The following is a 12852-nucleotide window of genomic DNA, read 5'->3' on the forward strand; positions in this document are numbered from 1 at the left end:
ATTTGTTATAATAGTCATAATATGATTAAATTGTGCTTGTTTAACTATTTAGAGATTTATTTTTACATACTAACTATCAAAAGTATTTAAAATATGTTATTATTTTAAAGTATTATAATGACAGGAAAAAACTATCATGAAACTGCACTGATTTGCACCTCAGGCTTCGGTTACACCTGCCTGATGTCATGAGCGTGAGCAGACTATGGCCAGGGTGGGTTGGAGCCCTTAAAATGCTATCTGCCCTAGACAGACAACATTGTTGATATCGTTCCTCAATACATGTAATTTTACACACACAGGTTTAAGTTTTATAGACTTCCAAAAGTTTTAACTCATAAAGGGGAGGAAGTTCAAGAAACTGGCAAAAAAAAAAAAGAAAATGCGGCATGTACTAAACATTCTTTCACATCCATTTGTACAAACGCATTTTGAACGCGATAACTCGTTTGACAGCACCAATAAAGATTCTATACAGGCCTAACTACGTGTATAAATATGTTAATGTGTTATATAAAAACAGATACACACACCACTTATACAAAATCAAGGAGAATATAAATAACATACCCTGCCACTGCACTGAAATCTCCATCTAGTTTTGTAATAATAATCTTTACTGGCGTTTCAGCGGAATAAACAACCGTAACATGAACATCAAGATACACATCATGATAAATGTTTGTTAATGGTAAGTTCTTCGACAGAACAAAAAAGAAATGCAACCCTTGCAACAAAACTAGACGGTTATTATTGTGGAGCCCTTTTTCCCCTTACAAAAATAAATAAATAATAATATAGACTCGTTCACGCTTTTGTATTCTTTCATCTGTTTTTTTGTGATCTCTGGAAGATATCCGCATGGAGGAAAATGATAGTAATTTATAATAAACATGTTTTTAAACCACATAGTAAAGTGTGTAATGTGTACAAAGCTTTGTTAATGAATGTTACAGAATACTGCAGCATAGTAAACTGATAAACTGTAATACATACTGTAACGCAACTGTAGAATATGATGCATTGTGATTTTAGCGTAGGAAGCTGAAGCCTATTGAATAATTTGTTTATTCCTACAGTTGTGTTGTACGACAGCAACAATATAATTACAGTTTAATTTGAGAAATTATCTATAGTATGCTTACAAACATGTAGTATTTTTTATGTAACGTAATTATACAGTATGTACCGCATTGATTACAGGCAAATATATTTTAGGTTAGTATAAAAACTCAGCTCTCTTCTTGGTATAAGGATCATGCCCGACATATTTGATTATTTTCTATTTATATCTCCTTTGAAATGTGGTATAAAATCGCAGTAATACAGACTTTCCTCTATGTCTCCCATTCAGTTTTTCACTACCCACCCTCCATCTGAATTTCACGCATCATTAAAATCATGTGATTGAAATATGTTTAAAGTAAATTATGATAATAATAATTTCATATTTTTTTAAACAACAACCCTTTTGTGTAGCTTAATATTGTACTAAATTTAGCATTTTCATTAGGAGGAGAATGTTTATGATGCCTTAAAATGCCGTCTAAGTAGACAACCTGTTTTAGAAAAGCTCACCTGGTACTATGGTCCCAAGCGGAGAGGTGTAAAATTTCCAATATAGAAGGTTCTTCTTCTACTACCCCTTGGGCGATTTAGGTCAAGCACCAGTGGAGTATTTAAACCAAAGCAGGCACACTTCACAAACCCTGCTGATGCAGGTCATTTTTTCAGAAGAACCAATAGCCAAGGGGATTTATCGCTCTGTTCACAAGGCACCATGACAAAGTGCAATGGCCTGACAACAGGACAGCACTGCTGAGGTCTGTCATTTGCCAATAGGTGGTCGTCAGCTCTACAGTTATGCTACAGAGATGAAGCTGACATTGCACCAGCTGAAGCTCCAACCCAGAGGGAAAATCCATTGCACCTGTCAGATTGCTTAAACCTTTTTCTCAGGATCAAAACAAGGCTTAAAGAAGTTATTTAGGTCCGTAGAAGTTGATTTCAGGATTTTAGATATAATGCTAATTTTATTTAAACTTTAAAACTAAATGGAAAAAATGTGACACACTGTCAAAAATATTTTCCAAGGTTATATACAGTGAGATCCATAAATATTTGGACATCGACACAATTTAACATTTTAAGCTCTATACATCAACACAATGGATTTGAAATTGTGCTTTAACTGCAGACTGTCTGCTTTAATTTGAGGCTATTTACATCAAAATCCGGTGAACGCTGTAGGAATTACAACAGTTTGCATATGGTCCTCCCACTTGTTAAGGGTCCAAAAGTAATTTGACAGAATTATAATCGTAAATCAAACTTTCACTTTGTAATACTTGGTTGCAAATCCTTTGCAGTCAATTACAGCCTGATGTCTGGAAGGCATAGACATCACCATACACTGGGTTTCATTCCACTTCAAATCCAATATGTTGGTGTATACAGCCAAAAATGTTAGAACTGTGTTCATGTGCAAATATTTATGGAACTGTTTATGTTGATGTTTTTCATTTATTTATGCTTTTCGCTTGCATTATGCGACCTTTTTATTCACTTCAACAACTTTTACTGTTGAAAAAGTGTCTTTTATAGATTTTTTTTATAGTTGGAAGGAATATAAGCTAAGTTACATTACGTATACTTAACGTTACGTTAAGTATATGTAAACCAATATACATAAATTGGTGTATACTAAAAAGGAAACCAGGTAATAAATGTCCAGTACTTGTTCTCTGTATTATTTCTTATACAATATATTGTTTCAAACAACAAAAATATCAATAATACTTTGGTAAACGTCACATTTGAATTTTCAACATCAAAAGTCGACACAATAGAGATTGAGATGTCATAATGCTATTTATAATCCTAAATAAATGGGGAAAGAATGTAAATCTGAAAATTAATTTATGGATTTTTATAAAAGTGTACTATGAAAATGATACTATACACTACACTATAAAAATTATATGATCAATTAGTCCTGACAGCATGTTTTTACATCATTGTAATCTTGTACTAACTTAATTTTATAAGTTACTCAAGCTGTTTTAAGTCAGTTTAACATAATAGAAGTTCAATGGACTCAAAGTTAATTTGATTCAGCTTAAAAATTTAAGGCAACCAGCATTTTTTACAGTCAAGGGCTGCAAAATATAGCGTTTTGACATCAATATCGTAATGCGATCGTTCACAATATTCACATTGCAGGATCTGCAATTTCAAGTTCAGCTTCAGTTTATTCATCCTTCAGGAAATTTAAGTGAAATTATAGCTGACCGAGAACCATATCATTGATGGTGAAGCTAAATCTTATTAGATGAGTGTTTGTTTGATTTGTTTTTAACGCCTTTAAAAAATTTCTTTACAAGTAATTATAACAATGAAAATGTATTGCATTTAACTTACATACAATGAAAACCATGCCGGTTTATTTGCTTGCATTTGATTATTTAACTTGTACTCGAATACAGTTTACCTCACCTTAAAAGGCCATGAAACCCCCTTGTTTTAGCAGGGGGTTTCAAACCTCTACTTTGGAAAAAGTCAGGAAAGTGGGCATGTCCAGCTCTGTTTAAGGGGGAGTGTTGGAGGACGGAAAAAGGGAGGGTCTGTAAAAATGTACATAAAAATGGGAGTGTCAATTTGGGCACGTGCTGATTTTTACACAGGCAAAACAAACACAGACGCGGAGGAGAAAGCCAGTGACTGTGTTTACATGGACATCAGTAATCAAATTATTTGCCAGATTATTAAATGGTGGACTTTAACTGCAGTTTGGCTCTTTCATTCAGGAATTTCATTCATGCCCCTCGTGACAAACGAGATTTTTGATTCGAGGACTTTCTTGAAGCATGCCTTTTTCATGCAATGTTTGTTACCGCACGGCGAATGAGAGAAAAAAAAATCCGCATTTTTTCGTAACTTAGATGCACTCAGTAGGTAGCGTCAGAAAGCCGCGTGTGTTATTCCCTTCACAAAATGCGGCAAAAATCCTAAACGATGGTAAATTTGATTGAGGTGCTTACATGTTTACATTCGGAGAGTAGCATTTACAGGGGATTTTTCAGTCCATAATATTGTAGTGATGTTAACGTACAGTAAACTTTATTAAATTAGAAATCATTTGACTAAGGTCCAACTTTAAACACTGAACGAGTACTGTTGACGATACAAACTAACTTTGCCTCTGAATAAACAAACAAAGACCACTGCTCGCTCACTTATCAAATCTGTAGAGATCAGAATCTCTATTAAAAGGAGACGAGATTTCCTGACTTTACCATTTGCAGATGAGAAAAGCTCTCGGGTAAACAATGTTCCTTAGACATGTATTTCTATGGTGCATTGCGTGCACTGTAATCCACACGTGAGTCCAGCTGTGCTCTCACAGAGGGAAAATGAAAACAAAACCTTCACTGCAGCAAATTATAAACGCAACACTGATGACCCGTATCTCCAAACAATTCTTGTTCTCCTGTTTTCACTTTTTATTAAAATATATGTGTCCTAATCGTGTTTTTATCAGTGTGGGACACATATACGATTGTCAACAGCTCAAAAAATGTGTTTTGGTGTTTCATGACCCTTTAAACTGCAACTAAATGTATGTTGATTATCTGGCCTATGAAATCATCTCAATTAATATAAAATAATGAGTTCTTTCCAAAATGAGCTATTCAAGTTTTCTGGGGAAGTTATTATATTCATATCCCAACAAAATATTGCAATGTCATATTTTTCCAATATCATGCAGCCCTACTATACCATTGGTATAGCCAGAAGATTAAAACAATGTATTAGCTAACATGATTTTAATTGGGATTAAAATCTTTCTGTGCAATGTTGTAGCCAATTTTGTAACCATGACACACTGAAAAGAAGTGCCATGACATCTTAAAAACTATTTTAATTGCTTTACGCCTCAACTAATACATGTCATAACAGAAGAATTAATGAAAGTATAAAAAATAGTAAGCTGATTCTACTCTTAAATCTTCCAGAAAAAAGGTCTTACTTCACTTTCATTGCAATTGCCTCATCGCCACCTTGATTTTTGCTTTTCATAAAAAATAAAAACAAGATTATTTTTTGGTGTGTGCATATAGCAATCAATATCATGCCACTCAAGCTGTGAACTAAGCCTAACTTGTATTGAATACTGAGTTTGCTTTTAAAAACTCTATTTGATCTAATTGCTGACTAGAAGAAGCAGCGGAAACGCTAACTGGACCTTGCTTTATCTCTCAAATGGAAAGAAAATGGTTTTAATTAGAGCAAATGTGCAGCTAATAGACAAACAGCTAGTTGACTACCACATCTTAAAGCTGATTCCCCTATAAGATCACCATTACAAAGCTTAAACCTATCCATTAGTAACTGAAAGCCTTCTGTTTAACAAACAATAGGCTATTAGAGCACATGGTGAATATTTCCTTGTCTTGTCAATCTTCCTTTCCCCAACCATCAATCTTTCTCTTAATTTAGTGCTGGCAGTAGCACGTATGTTCACCTTGAATAATGACTGCCAACATCTCTAAGGTGGCGAATAGAAGAGACAATAATCGAAATCTTTTGCTTGCGGTTGTAAGCGAATAAAGCGCGAGCGGCTGCACTTTTTAACGGAGGCAGCCGAGCATATTGTGCGAATGCTTTGCTTAAAGGGTTTAATTATGAGTCGTGCTAATATTGAAGCAGAAAATTCTGATGCCGGGGACAAGAACAAGGCTTGCCAAAAACCATGGAACAGCTCAGACACGTCGCTAATTGCTCTAGAGCAAGCAGATGTGTCTTCTATTTGGAGCCATTTTCAGCTTATTAAAGCACGGAGTGCCTTGTGGCACATCAAATGGTATTCAGAAGAATTGATTGGCTGTGAATATCAGATCCACCCACGGCACGCGAAAACAAATCACATCTATATATCATATTTGAAAGTAAAAAAAAAAGTGCTAGACTCAATGCGCTTATTGAATTTGATCACAAAGTGGCTGTTAATTAATGCACTATCATGGAGCTGTAGCTCTTAATTGTGTTACTTGCCAAAACTGTGTTTGAATTCACTCCTTTTTTTTCTTTTTTATCAAATTCGTTTAGATTTTTGAAAGTTCACCACCTCAAAAATTTAAATTACCAACCCAGGCTCATTCTAAAAAACATACCCCTGTGTACATTTTTGAAGAGCACCAAATACATCCCAGGAGCTATGTTTTATTGCAGTTGTTTTCACGAATCCACCAAAGGCCGTTGTGTACGCTTTTTGAGATCTCAAATTTCTCTCACGCGTGGCATTCGCACCTGCTGTTCTCAGGTCAATCCTACAGAGCCCTCTGTTAACTTATTGAATAATTAATCGACTGACCTATCCCCCTTCTTCCCAAAACCCAATCAATAGGGTTTTCAAATGCACCGATTGACCAAATTCCACCGACATACATGGCGAGCTAATTGGACAAACTGGTAATAAAATGCAGCTATACGTACTTCAGGCTACATAATTAGTGATCTTCAGAAATGTATATAGGGCTACGTTTTCAAAATAAGCCTATTTTGAAATTCACATAGCCTCAAGTGGTTTGAAGTAGTTTATGATTTTCTTTTCTCACAAAAGTAGATATTTTGAATAATTCTGGAAACTGCTAGCCTTTAGTATCCATAGTAGAAGGAAAAATACAATAAAAGTCAATGGCTATTGGTTTCCAAAATTGTTCAAAATATCTTCTTTTCTGTTGAACTGAATAAACTCTAACAGATATTAAACCAATAGAGGGATAGTAAATAGTAAACAAATGTTCATTTTTGGGTGAACAATCCCTTTAAATTCTGACCTAAGCTAGGCTACTTGTACATAAGAATAAACATATCCCAGCAGGCACTGGATGTCAAAAACACGTCAGTTTGACGTTGTAACCCAGCATCATGGGACGTTGCGTTTTGTTTGGAAATGAAAATCAGGTTGACATCAGAACCCAACGGCAAGCTGACGTCAATGTCCAACGGCAAACAGATGTTGCATTTAGTTACTTTTCTAACAAAACCTAAAAACAACAAAATGTCAACGTCTAATGGTGTTACAGCGTGACGTTGTGTGGACTTTACCACTATGACGCCTATTAGACGTTGGATTTTGGTTACCGTACTTGACGAATAAATGTCAGTATTTGACATCAATATGATGTTGGATTTTGGTTACTTTCCAATTCGACCTAAAATCAACCAAATATCAACGTAATTTCATGTCGTTGTTGTATGTCAAAATTATCTTTTGCTTAGATGCTTGCAATTTAAATCTAACCTAATATTAATGTCGTATGAAAATGTAAGACTTTAAAAAGGAGGTGTGACACCCAACCAGACACATTACCCCCTGTCATTATGGGAAAAGCAAATCGTAGTAAATTGTACGAATGAGATCTTATACGAATTCACACAAATTAAATTGCGAGAGATTGTGTTGTCCCTTTTTAGATCTCAAAGTATTCCAGTCAACGTGTGAGATTAATTTCATGTTATTGTGCCAATTATGACTGAAACTAAAAAAGTAGATAAAATGCTTGCTGTACTTTTAATACACCTGACAAAAATAAAACATCAAGCTATAATCTCAGAAAACATTATTTTTAAAGCTTCCACTCATTTACTGTGACCGTATTTGAAAGTTTATTTATATGTTTCACATAAGTTTGCTCTGCACTAATCTTGCTGATTCCCAGTACTAGGTTGCGGCTGGAAGGGCATCTGGTGCATAAAACATATGCTGGAATAGTTGGTGGTTCATTCTGCAGTGGCGACTCCTGATAAATAAGGAACTAAGCGAGAGGAAAATAAATGAATGAATTTTCTTGCTGAAGTACATCATCATCTGTGAAGTAATGTCAAATGAGGCATCTCGATGAAGACTGGGTTTTTCGATCTGCCCTATATAGTTCACTGGGTAGAGGTCTGACACTAGTGTAGATATTATTTTCAAGTACGAAAACTCCCAATTGCGAGTTCCCTGGAACGCAGCATTAGCTAAGCACACCCCCCACAGGGAACTATTGTTCACTCAGACAAGCTTTAAAAACATCCCATCTGAAAGAATTAGAGTTGCTTGCGTGCTCATAAAGTGGTAGAAATTGAATGGGTATTAGTATGGGATGAAGTGCGACATTGCAGGCATGTTATTTGCCATTTTTCTAGAAAGAAATTGTTAAATTAAGCAGTAATGTGATTTAAAACTGCAGAGATTGCAAATCAGAATCATTTGACTGAAAAGAGAGAAGCGTAATGTAAAAGCAATTACAAGTGACAACCCTAATGTAAGTGAAAAGAACTGTTCCCAACATTTCTACAAAACACATACTTTAGTGTGCACCCTAATGACTGAAATATTTTCTATATTGATTTAAACAGATTTTCTTCTTTACATAAATGTTTATTGCAAATTAACTTATAAATGGCATTTTTGTTGACCTGAATCAGTATCTAAATTCTACTTTAGTCTTAATTAATATATTTAATAACATATTAGGCCATATAATAAATTATTAACATACATTTTGGATCATTTCATTAAAAAAACACAGCTTTAAGTTATCTAAACACACAGATTATATGTTATATTACAATAGAAAGGTTGATGCTTGTATAATGGGAAGGGTAATTGGTCACTTTATTTTGACGATCCGTTTGTTGAACTTAAGTTACATTGCATCTACATGCCAACTAATTCTCATTAGATTACAAGTAGAATGTTAGGTTGGGTTTAGTGTAAGTTCACATGTACTTGCAAACTTTCTTATAGTCAGATAAATATCTGTCGAAGGAGTAGTATCAACAGATATTAACCAGACAGTCTACTAATACTCAAATGGACCATAAAAATAAACTGTTACAGGGTTATTTTATTTATTTGATTATTTATTAATATTTCAGTAATTTACCAAACTGTGAAGATGAGTTAAACAGCAATTATTTGACTGTTTGTTTTAACAGAAAATGTTTGCGATTTAATTGTTTTTTCCCCATTTTGTGCTTTTTAATTATGTGATGTTTTTTCTGCTTCAACAACTTTTGATGCTGAAAATTTAACTGTGGTTTAAAAAGTCACTTTTAATTAGGAATTTAGAACAAAACTGTGAATTGTAGTTCAAAAACAAATTAATGAACTGAATGCCTACTACTTTTTGATATAACAGTTTCTATTATTCATTCAGCAGATGCTTTTTTTTTTAGCTGATATAGACTTCTTAAAATGCAGCCATTCAACTCAGTGTACAAATTATACATTGATGATCAGGGGGGTCAACGTTTTCGTTTAGTTTGTGTAATACATGGTTCAGTCATTCGTTCATTCATTTATTTTCTTGTCGGCTTAGTCCCTTTATTAATCCGGGGTCACCACAGCGGAATAAACCGACAACTTATCCAGCAAGTTTTTACGCAGCGAATGCTCTTCCAGCCGCAACCCATCTCATTCACTCATACACTACGGACAATTTAACCTACCCACAGTCTTTAGGCTGGGAAACCGGAGCACCCTGTAGAACATGCAAGAACATGCAAACTCCACACAGAAACACCAACTGAGCCGAACCGAACCGGCGACCCAGCGACCTTCTTGCTGTGAGGCGACAGCACTACCTACTGCGCCACTGCCTCGCCCTGGTTCAGTCATTAAAGTATTTATTTTTATTAGATCTCGTTTATTAATACAACAAATTTATGTTTTAAGTGTTTTGAAGGATATTTAGGCCCAATGCCAATTCTATTTTTGTACCCCTACCCTTTCCCCTTTCCCCTTTCCCTTGGCCCCTTAAAACCAAGTTTAAAGGGAAAGGGCTTTAAAATTTACCACAAAGAATTGGAACAACACCTGCACACGTCATTATATTATACGTCATCGTGAGCTCTTGCTTCATATGAGATCAGACAATCGCGTAGTTATCTGCTTTAGTTATTCCAGTTGATTTATTTATTGTTACTTATATTCAGGAAATCACTGACGGCATATATTATGTTATCATAACGATCTAATGTGACAATAAAATCCCAATACTGTGCATAGTTGCCATATATGTAAAAAAACAACATTAACATTATAGCAGACACCGTAAAAAGCCCATTCCCAGCCACAAGACTTTTCTGACAGGGTATTCAAGTGTCATCACGTAACAGAATTTTGTGGCACTACTGTAGAGGAGTAATTATTTTGGATTATAGATCACGAAATTTAGAAGTTTTTATTTTATTTTATCGGTTATGAATATATTAAAACGTGTTTGTTTGTTGTAAAAATTCATAATAATGACAAAAATTACTAATTTGTGGATCTCCTTACTTCCGGGTGTAACTATTTGCCTTTGTGGTTTGTGTATTCTGGGAAATTTTCTTACCCCTTGGATTGAAGTGTGATCCTGAAAAATCTTCGATCGAAGGGCTATTCATCCTTTCCCCTTAGCCCTACGCCTTCGGGACACCCCTACCCCTTGACGTGAACGCGCAAAACGAGAAGTAGGAGTAAGGGGAAGAGCTAAGGGGTAGAATTGGGATTGGGCTTTAGTGACCTACAGTATCCTCTGATTAGCTCTTTTAGTATGTCAAACTATACAAGCTGTCTAATTTGACTCTTTTCCAAGCTACATGTAAATACAAACAACTATTCTATGAGGAAAAAAAGTCTTGTGAACATTTCTGATGTCTGTCTGTGCTCTAGATTTGCATTTCGTACTGTTGAATGATTTTTTTTCTTGCAAAGCGCGATTATGCATTCACAATAATATGAACCGTTACAGGGGTAATTAAATGTATATTTATAGATACTACAAAAGCCAATGGTTACTTTTTTCCAACATTCTTTAGAATATCTTCCTTTGTCTTTGACAGAAAAAAGAAATTTAAAAAAAATTTGAATCCCTTAAGTGTGAGTAAATATAGTGAGGCAGTTGCCATTTTAAGGTGAGCAATACACTTAATTGCAATCTTGAGGTTTAAATGTATTTCGTCCTCTTATCGGCCAGTCTGTTTAAATGTCCATCAATTATAATTCTTCGAAGTTGGAAGTATACAATCTTGTCAATACTTTTTTCTTTCTGCAATCTTGCTTTTCTGCACACATATTGCAAAAATAGCCAAACCCACAGTTTCTAGATTATAGCTGTAATTGATTCAAGAAAGATAAGAAAGAAATCCGAGACATTAAAAGTAACATTTCGTCAAACTGCACAATATGTGTAGTGAATACCTTAGTAATCCCAACAGGCACACAATATTAGGTTAGGTTTAGATCGTGACATCAGGTGACCAAAATTCAATGTCTAGCCAGCATCTAAGAACAACGTTATTTTGACATCCAATAATGACATAAAATTGCATTAATATTTGGTTGATTTTAGGTTGTGTTGGAAAGTGACCAAAGTGACCAAAATCCAACGTCAAGCCAACATCTTAAATCAACATCATATTGATATCAATCACTGACGCTTATTTTCCAGGTATGGTAACCAAAATCCAACGTCTAATAGAAGTCATAGTGGTATTGTTCAACAACATCAAGCTGCAACATCATTAGACATTGATATTTAGTTGATTCTAGGTTGTGTTGGAAAGTAACCAAAATTCACCTCAAGCCAACATCTTAAACAATTGTTATACTGATGTCAAATACTGACATTTATTCGCCAGGCAACTAAAATCCAAAGTCTGATAGATGTCATATTGGTAACGTCCACACAATGTCAAGCTGTAACATTATTAGATGTTGATATTTGGTTGATGTTACGTTGGACTTCAACATGACTTTCATATTCAAACAAAATGCAATGTTGGGGTACGTCAATCTGATATCATGTTAACGTCCTGTGCCTGCTGGGATAATATTAAAAATAAGTGGTTTTCATTTCTTTTTTAGTCTGTGATGTAAAAGATACACTTGTAAAGAAATGAAGAAGTAAACTAATATTAAATGACAATAAAAGCTAATAAAACCATCCATGAAAAAAAATTTCTTTGTATTTCGGCATTAGCAGGCTTAACCTAAGCCAAATAATCAACAAGGGAAAGGCCAAATAGGAAAGCAGAAGTGTTTATTTACTCTGAAATCTGAATTTAATGTGACCTGTCATGTCTTCTATTACTTTGGTTATGATCAAAATATTCAAGGATCAAAACAACCCTCCTATGATGTTGGCAGCCTAATTTGGGTTCTTCTACCGTAACAAATGATTCAGCACAAAATACGATCGAGTCTGATTGGATGCACAGCCTCTGACATACACAACAACATAGCTTTTACATTTTAATAGTACTTTTTTTCCATGTATATATGAAAACAGCGTCTCAATTTCGCTGTCAGAACAGAGCCCAGAACCATTTTGGTTGGAAATCTCACATTCGGACCCACTAAACAGACTACTTTCAGGCTCGTAGCCAGCCTGATGAAAGGGGTGGTTCTTTTTTCTTTCTTCTTTTTTTAAAGTATGGATCTTTTTGCAGTTATTAGCCTCATTTTCTATTTAATTATGAGGTTTAAATACCTTTTAAGCAGCAATTTTTTTTGTTGTTGCTGGATTAGCTTGTCAGATGGTCATCAACCACACTTTTTGATGTACCGAATGCATTTCCTAAAGATTTAGAAAAGAAAAAAAAAACAGAATAATACATATTTTTGCAAATACAAATTTATTACATCATATAAAATTAGAAAAAAAGGATGCTGCTCAAGTTTTAAATTAAAAAGTAGCCTATTGTCATTGGACATACAAACTGGCCAGGCCAGCACATTCAACTTTCCTCAGTCACACTGAAGCAACAGCCAAATAATGTGGTTATTTTTACAATTTATTATGAAACAGCAGTCAA

General features: G+C 34.6%; 1 protein-coding gene across 3 annotated transcripts in view; it reads right to left on the reverse strand.

Moving 5' to 3' along the window:
• Window positions 1-12852, reverse strand: part of ncanb (neurocan b) — a 292758-nt gene that overhangs the window by 278980 nt on the left and 926 nt on the right. Inside the window, exon 2 of one of the 3 annotated variants that reach the window (XM_073937756.1) lies at window positions 12528-12614. The exons of the other annotated variants lie outside the window; for them this stretch is intronic. The gene's annotated coding sequence lies outside the window, so the exon portion shown is untranslated. The remainder of the gene's footprint in view (window positions 1-12527; window positions 12615-12852) is intronic. 3 annotated transcript variants of the gene reach the window in all.

This window comes from Danio rerio, chromosome 22 (genome assembly GCF_049306965.1).
Source record: "Danio rerio strain Tuebingen ecotype United States chromosome 22, GRCz12tu, whole genome shotgun sequence".
Taxonomy (NCBI): Eukaryota; Metazoa; Chordata; class Actinopteri; order Cypriniformes; family Danionidae; genus Danio; species Danio rerio.